The sequence below is a fragment of the Carlito syrichta genome, unplaced genomic scaffold (genome assembly GCF_000164805.1).
Source record: "Carlito syrichta isolate Samal-C Ts95f unplaced genomic scaffold, Tarsius_syrichta-2.0.1 Scaffold288129, whole genome shotgun sequence".
NCBI classification, from domain to species: domain Eukaryota; kingdom Metazoa; phylum Chordata; class Mammalia; order Primates; family Tarsiidae; genus Carlito; species Carlito syrichta.
This window is the reverse complement of record NW_007232225.1, coordinates 188,230-196,244: the sequence shown is the minus strand read 5'-3', so window position 1 is coordinate 196,244 and position 8,015 is coordinate 188,230. Positions and strand designations below refer to the sequence as shown.

At 40.3% G+C, this 8,015-nt stretch overlaps 1 pseudogene; it reads right to left on the bottom strand.

Annotated features, from left to right (window-relative positions):
* Positions 1-1,773: 1,773 nt before the first annotated feature.
* On the bottom strand, positions 1,774-2,868 carry LOC110595230 (annotated as a pseudogene).
* Between the last annotated feature and the right edge of the window lie 5,147 nt (positions 2,869-8,015).

Genomic DNA, 8,015 nt, shown 5'->3' with positions numbered 1-8,015 from the left:
CTAAGAGTTCTCCAAGTTTCATTTTCAGTCCATAGTCTGATCAGCTTCATAGTTCTTTAAGCTTCAAAACTAGTACTTTGTTGTAAATTGAATTGTGTCCCCTACTTCCCAAATATTACGCTTTGAGACAGTTATCCTCAATGTGACTATATTTGGAGACAGTGCCTTTAGGAAAGTAATTCAGGTTGAACGAAGTAATGATGGAGTAATCAATCATGTTAAAAGTGATTGCTCATGATCATAATCTGATAGGACTGTTGTTCTTACAAGAAGAGATAGAAACAACAGAGCTCTCTTTCTTTCTTTCCCCACTCCTTTCTTTGCACAGAGAAATGGCCATGTGAGGACAAGTGAGGAGGTGATCATTTTCAAGCCAAGAAGATAGGTCTCACCAGAAACTTACAATGCTGACACCTTGACCTTGAACTTCCAGTCTCCAGATCTTTGAGAAAATACATTTGTGTTGTTTAGGTCACCCGTTCACTGGTGTTTGGATGTGGTAGCCCTAGAGACCTAAGGAATTCACACCTCTAGCTTCATTTGTCTACCACACATCTCCATGTGATTTTCAAACTTTAAACTTACCTCCCAAAAGCTTCCTTCTCATAAATTATCTATCATCATTAAGGGCTTCACTATCTCTGGAGTTGTTTGAGCCACAGGCCCCAGGATCCTACTTCTTTAGTGCCCATGGCTCTTTTAATCCTGTCAATTCTTTGTGGATGTTTTTGTTTGTTTGTTTGAGTTGGAGTCTCACTCAGTTGCCCAGGGCGGAGTGCAGTGGCACACTCATGGCCACCCCAGAGTCGAACTGCTGGGTTCCGGTGATCCTTCCACCTCAGTCTTCCAAGTAGCTGGAAATACAGGTGCGGCTACCACGCCCAGCTAATTTTTTTGATTTATTGTAGAAACGAGGTCTTGTCAAGTTGCCCAGGCTGGTCTCGAACCCATGGACTCAGGAAATCCACTTGCCTCGGCCTCCCAAAGCACTGGGATTACAGGCTGAGCTACCAGGCCCGGCCAGTCCTGTTAATTCTAACTACAAGCTGGTCAAATTAATTTTCTCCTGTGTTGCCTATATCACTTGCTTATAACATAATTTTATTATATTTTACTTGTACCTGTGCAGTAGGCAGTGATATCAGTGTCTATGAGCTCTTCTTTTCTGATCCATCCCTTTTCACTTTATACTTTAAATCCTGATCTTATTACGCTTCTCTAAAAGCCTTTGGTAGCCTCTTGCTCATAGCAGCCTTTCCCAAACTATATCTCACAGAAGGTATCCCAAGGATAGTCCTATAAAAAGGACTTTGGGATGTGGCTTACAATGCCCATTCGCAAGGTAAAGGCTCATATGAGACCTGCAGAAATATCTTCTTTTTAACTTTATTAGTCCAGCATTTTTCAGATACAGAAACTAGCCATTCTCTTCCCCTTCCCATTTTTCCCTCTTTGCACTTGTTGGTTGGATGTGTTGACATATAAGAGAAAATGAAACCTTTTTAGTTTTGCGTGGCAGACTCTGGTTCTGTACCACCCACCTGTCCTTGCATCTCACTGTTTCTAGGAGACTGGGCTCAGCCTCCAAAATCTGGGTGGCCTAAGACTGGGCTGAAGGATGACAGAAAAAGAGGAAAGCTCTTGTTTCAGGCCAGGAAGAACTTGAAGGGTCATTTTCTTTCCAGAGCTCCCCTGCGGTTCATGCTGACACTGCCCTCCTGGGATTTTGCCCTAACCCCAACCCTACCAAGTGTAATCAATTTATTAAAATACTTGACTTGAGCGTCAGCCATGGTGACTTCAACCTCAACTCCCGGCTCAGTACTGATGGAAGTAATCTGCTTGACAATTTCAGAAGGACTATACACGTCAATGAGCTTGTGAATTCTCATCTGGAAGCGACTCCATATCTTGGAACCTTTACCACAAGGAGTTTTTCTTGTTGTGATTCACAAAGTCTTGGTAGGCATGTGAACCGGTTCTTTCACTTTGAGATTTTTTTTTTTCCTTTGCACCTCTCCTCAGGTCAGTGCACACTTTCTACAGAGATTTCACATTGTGGCTGGTGAGGGTGATCCTTAATAAACCAACTGTATACAAATTCTTGTCTCAGGTGGGCATCTGGGGAGCCTGACATGACACAGTCCCCCTAGCATCCTTTTGAAGCCTCTTGTGCTGTGTAGCAGTCATGTGGGTGGGAGAGAGTAGTCATTTCATTCCTGCTGCCACAGTGACTGACTCGAGGAAAAGGAAGCCTAAGGGACCCTGGAATAATCCAGAATTGGGATTAGTTCTGAGTTGGACATGAGAACTGATTAGGCCAATGATGCATGATGAGGGATTTGCTGTACAAGTATATATTGTATGAAAATTAGATCCAAAGACATTTGTTCGGAAGTAATCTCTCTTCTAACTCTGATAGTAGTTCATCCCAAAAGGAACTTAAAGCAGTTAATGGTGAATTGAGATTATGTCTAGTGACAGAGTGCTGTAGGAAGACTTATTTGTATAAGAATAAATAAAAAAACAGTGATATGAATCGGATCACTTTTCAAACACACACACACACACACACACACACACACACACACGATGTTAAGATAGTTCTAGTTTATTAGGGAATTACATATTTTAATTAGAAAAGACCTAAACAAGCAGCTTTACAGTCATACAAGCAGAGAAATCTGTTTTCAAGCTTCAAATAGCCTGGTATCAATTTTTCAGAAATATTTCAACGCAAATCTACACCAGTGGTCCTCAAGATGTGGACCCTAGACTGTATCTGCATCACCAGGGAACTTGTTAAAAATGAATTGTTGAGTTCCATCAGTAAACCCACTGAAGCAAAACTTCTGGGGATGGGGTTCGGCCTGTGTGTTTTAACAAGCTGTGCACAGATTCTGCCATATGCCAAAATTTGAGCAGCTCTGTCCTATGTGTGTGTTCACACTTTGCCTTTCCTCTCTCCTCTGTTATTCAATGAACACCTTTCTCTTTATCCCTCCTTACTATAAGTTTTCTTCATACAAATGCTCTGTCATCTATACCTACCATCACTCTGATTCCAAATCCTATATATTATGAAAAGAATCCATTTCATTCCATACGTTTTATAAATTTTTACCTCAGGAATAACTTATTTCTCATTGCCACTATAGTAAATAATATCTTGGCAGCTAAAGTTTCCTCAATATTTCAAGTTTGTGTTTGTGTTTCATGTGAAGCCTTCTCCAAAAGAGAGGTTATGCAAACACAGTGATTAGGGCCATTAATCAATATGTTATTTTTTCTAATAAGACATTGCATGCATTTTGTCTTATGAAAACTGCTTTCATGTTTTTCTTTTTTTCCCTCTAGCTGGTTAAAGATAATTCTACAATTCAGTCTAATTATTAAAAGTTCCTGAATTACTTCACATTTTCAACCTATCTCCAACAATATTCACTGATGCTTTGGGGAAGTTCATCTATTTCTGCTTTCATGTTTTGCAGCTGGGTATTACTTCGCTTTGCTACACTTAAAAATATATATATATAATTAGCTCTAGATAATCAAGTTGAGTAGATGAATCTCTGTATAATTTATGAGTAGAATTCTTAAACTCTCAGAAAACTAGGTAAGCATAATGAACGTGTATATATACATATCCTTGTAGTTCTTTGGCTTGTAGATACCTCATTTCAATCTCTGCCTGTGTCTTTGTTTCACCTTATTCTCTGTCTTTACCCTTCTCGTCTGTTGTAAGCACCCTTGTCATTGTATTTAGGGCCCATGCTAGTCTAGGAAGATCTCATCCTGACATCCCTCACTTAATTATATCTGCAAAGATCATTTTTCCAAATTAAGTCACATTTGTAGGTTCCGAGTAGGCATACTGTTTGAGTGGGGCCTCCATGAACTGCTTCTTCCCACTTGGCCTCTTTTCCAGCCACTGTTCCCACCTTTGCCTTCTTGTATGCCCCTTGATTCCATCCACTTTACTATCTGCCCAAGGCTGCATTAGTTGTTCTCTGAGTCTGGAATATTCCTTCCTCTTATTGTTAGACGGTTGCCTCCCGCTTGTGGTTCAGATATACCTTAATATCAGTTTCTTCAAAGAAGCCTTCCTTGACCAGTCTAAGGGAGATACCCCATTTATATCTACCAGGTTGGTCGGCTTTAATTCTCTACATTGTGATTAATTATATATACTTTCTTGCTTATTTGTTTATTTTCTTCGGGCTTGCTTGACCAGAGATGTAGTTTGACTAATTGAAGCTATATCACCACCATCTAGAAAAGTCATTACACATATTCAGCAAACCTTTGTTGAATAAATGAATGAATAAAATTATGTCCATAAACATTGAAATGTTAAAAAGTATTCCTTCTAGATTTATTCATCATTATTTTTTTAAATGTAGTTGCTCAAAAATATCGCATGTTTTGATAAATAAGTATTTCATATAAAAAGTGTAATGCTATTTTGAATGCATTTTAGTTATAAGAATGAAACTTCCCATTTTGTTTATATATACATTCATAATTATTACTTTTCACTAGAATGATTTAAAATTCAATGTTACTTCTATTTCTACTTTCTTGATTTTGGGGATGTAACTGCTGAGTGATTTTGTTCAAATTATTAAGTAAAAGGTCATGAAAGTAGTTTTAATGGCAATGCCATATTGTCTTTTATTGTATGCCAAAAATTACCTTATTCTACCATCAAAAACTTTTTTTTTATAATTTATGAGCTGAAACTCTCAAGTCTCTTTTTTTTTTCTTTTTGACAGAGTCTCACTTTGTTACCAAGCTGGACTCAAATACCTGGGCTCAAGTGATCCTCCTGTCTCAACCTCCTCAATAGCTGAGACTACAGGTATGAGCCACCCCTCCTGGCTTCATCCATTTTGTTGAAAATAAAAATTTGGGGATCAACTGACTTGCAAAAGGGCCATTTACTTTTTCAACACAGATTCTAACCTTAGAACTTTATGATGGGCTAAGCTCACAATTCACAAGATGGGTGGGAGGTGAGAAGTAAGGTCTACTTTTTTTTTTTTTTTTTTTTTGGTAACGTGAGAGACTAGTGGTTGTGAAAGGGGAACCACAAAGGTGGTGGTTCATATACTCTCAGGAATGTTCTTTTTTTTTGAGTCGGAGTCTCACACTGTCACCCAGACTGAAGTGCAGCCTCTACCTGCTGGGCTCTGGCCACCTTCTACTTCAGTCATCCAAGTAGCTGGAACTACAGGCGCGCGCTACCACGCCCGGCTAATTTTTGGATTTATTGTAGAGATGAGGTCTCACCAAGTTGCCCAGGCAGGTCTCGAACCCGCGGGCTCAGGTAATTCACTCACCTCAGCCTCCCAAGGCGTGGGATTACAGGCTGAGCTACCAAGCCCGGCTAGGAATGTTCTTCAAAGGTCAGATTTCACCAAGAGTACACCTGGGGGAAAAAAACCAAAGTCTCTATGCAGACGGAGCCGCATGTTGCCCTTGCATGACAGAGGCAAGCACACCCAATTTGAGGCTCACAGGCCTAGAGCTCTAGGGACCTGAAGCCTGCAGAGGCAGGGTCAGGAAACAGGAGAGGAGAGGTGTAGAAAGAGGTAAGAGGACACAAAAGAGAAAGATTGCTACTGTAGGCTAGGAATACTACTCGCCCTATATGCCTTAATGGGCACAAACACTTTCCCCTCTCCATCTTCCTGCTTGCCTTTCTCTCCCATGCCTTCTATTTCCTTTCTTATTTCCACCACAGTTTTTTTCAGTATGCCTTATTTCAGAAACACTCGGGGTTAACTAAAGGTTAAGGTTTCTCAGAGAACCAATAAAAGCATCATAACTATTTTTATTTATATATACATAAAAAAGAATCCAAGCGCCAGCACAAAACTCACACGTCTGAAGTATGTTTTGCATTTTCTAAGTTTCACATATTTTGAAGATTTAAAAAAGAAAGGAGAATGCTTTGGGTAAAGAAGCAAGACAGCTCTGTCTAACAGTCATGGAATAGACTGGTCACTTCCTTCCTAGCCTTTGAAGACTTCCTCTTCAGAGTTCTCAGGATAATCACGTAATCTTCAGGTAGCCCCCTCTGTAGTCTGTAGCCAGGGGCCCTGATGCAAGCTTAGGTGCTGTGTCAACTGCATTTCATCAGGTTCTGTCTGCTGTCAGGTGATCCCAAACAGATAACCACAATGAATGCTTGCTTCCCTGATGTCATGGTGAAACGATTCCCATTATCTCTGAGCTGGATCAGAGAAGGGGAAGAAAGCAGGTGAAAGCAATTGCAACCAGTATAAAAGAAAGCACTGTTAAGAGTGTTTTCTCTTGCCTTTGTATACTGACAAGAATATTTTCCGGGACAGAAAATATAGAACATGAGAAAGTACTAATAAATTTAAGGATATATCAGGTTAAATGAGTCTTATGATCATATACAATATTTGATATCCTTTGAAAATTTTATTTTTTATTTCTCAGAGATCACTTACAATAGCTTTCATGCTACTGATAATGATGTTTCTAGGTGTCACACTTTCTGTTCGTGTCACTGAAGAAGATCGAAACTTATTGTTCTGCAGATCTTTTTTCTCCTGACATCTCCATTTTTCCAAATTCAGTTTTTCTGTTTTCTTCGTGAATCATGAGCATAACTTCCTGTAAACACACTGCTTTTCCAAGAGTCTCTTTCCCAGTCTCATCCTCCAGCTGTCTCTAGTTTTCTTTTTTGTTTCCTTCCTGGAGGGTCCTCAGTGGGTCTAAGTATACTCTGTTTTCTAGTCTGAAAGGAGAAAAATAAAAGCACCTGCTACACCAAAGTATACCGGTGTCCAGCAGCCTGTTTTATTTCTCCACTTTACTCTGACCACTTTGCCTTCAGCCTCCATTCCCTTTATTCAGACAAATTCTCCTAGTCAGGGCCACACCCATAACAGAGCAGAAGCAAATCCTCACGTGTGCGCTCCATTCTCCTAGCTGACCCGTGGCTCACTGATCACCTGGGCCTTCCTGCCATCCATTGAGTTTTTGTTTTCATGGAAATTGCCTGCTCTCTGCCTACTGAGCTCCTTAGGATCTGTGAAACTGAGACCAAAGACCTAACCCATGAATCACAAGGACCCACTCTGGAAGAAGTTGGAGGATCTTTGAAAGAGAGACTGGAAGCTGGGCTCGGTGGCTCAGCCTGTAATCCCATGCCTTTGGGAGGCTGAGGTGAGTGGATTGCCTGAGCCCGTGGGTTCGAGACCCGCCTGGGCAACTTGGCGAGATCTCATCTCTAAAATAAATCAAAAAATCAGCCGGGCGTGGTAGCGTGCTCCTGTAATTCCGGCTACTCGGTAGGCTGAGGCAGAAGGATCGCCGGAGCCCAGCAGGTCAAGGCTGCGGTGGCCGGGAGCGGCCACTGCACTCCAGTCTGGGTGACAGAGTGAGACTCCAACTCAAAAAAAATAAAAACAGAATTATGCCTTGCGTACCACCAATTCAACTTGCTTTTTTATATTAATCATGGATATTTCACTGTGTAAATATACACTGAATGTATTATTTTAATAGCTGCATGGAATTCCAGTGTGAATGATGTAGCCATCATTTTCTCTACTGGGAAGGAGATATTACATGTCATACACCTTTTGTTGCTTTGAACTGAATTGTTGCTCATTTCAGTCAAAAAATTCATGTACCTAATATCTTTTTCCTATTAGTTGAATGGCTGATTGAATTATTCAAAGTGGTTAAAAGTTGGGCTTTTATTTATGAGACAGTTATAAGGTTGAAACTAATGTTTAAATAAGGAAACCAACATTTTCATAGTGTTCCAGGGTCTAAAGGTTGGCCTTGACTTAAAAGCTCAGTTAGAGAGACACCTATTTGTGTATAAATCTTCTCTATGTCATTCATGCTGTGAGGTCCTCAGGTCTCAGCTTGCATATGGTAATGACAGGAAAAACCACTATTACCACAAGCAGTAAATTCTTTTGAGAAAACATGCTGTAGTAGGAGAAAGTACAGGTTTGGGAGTCGCC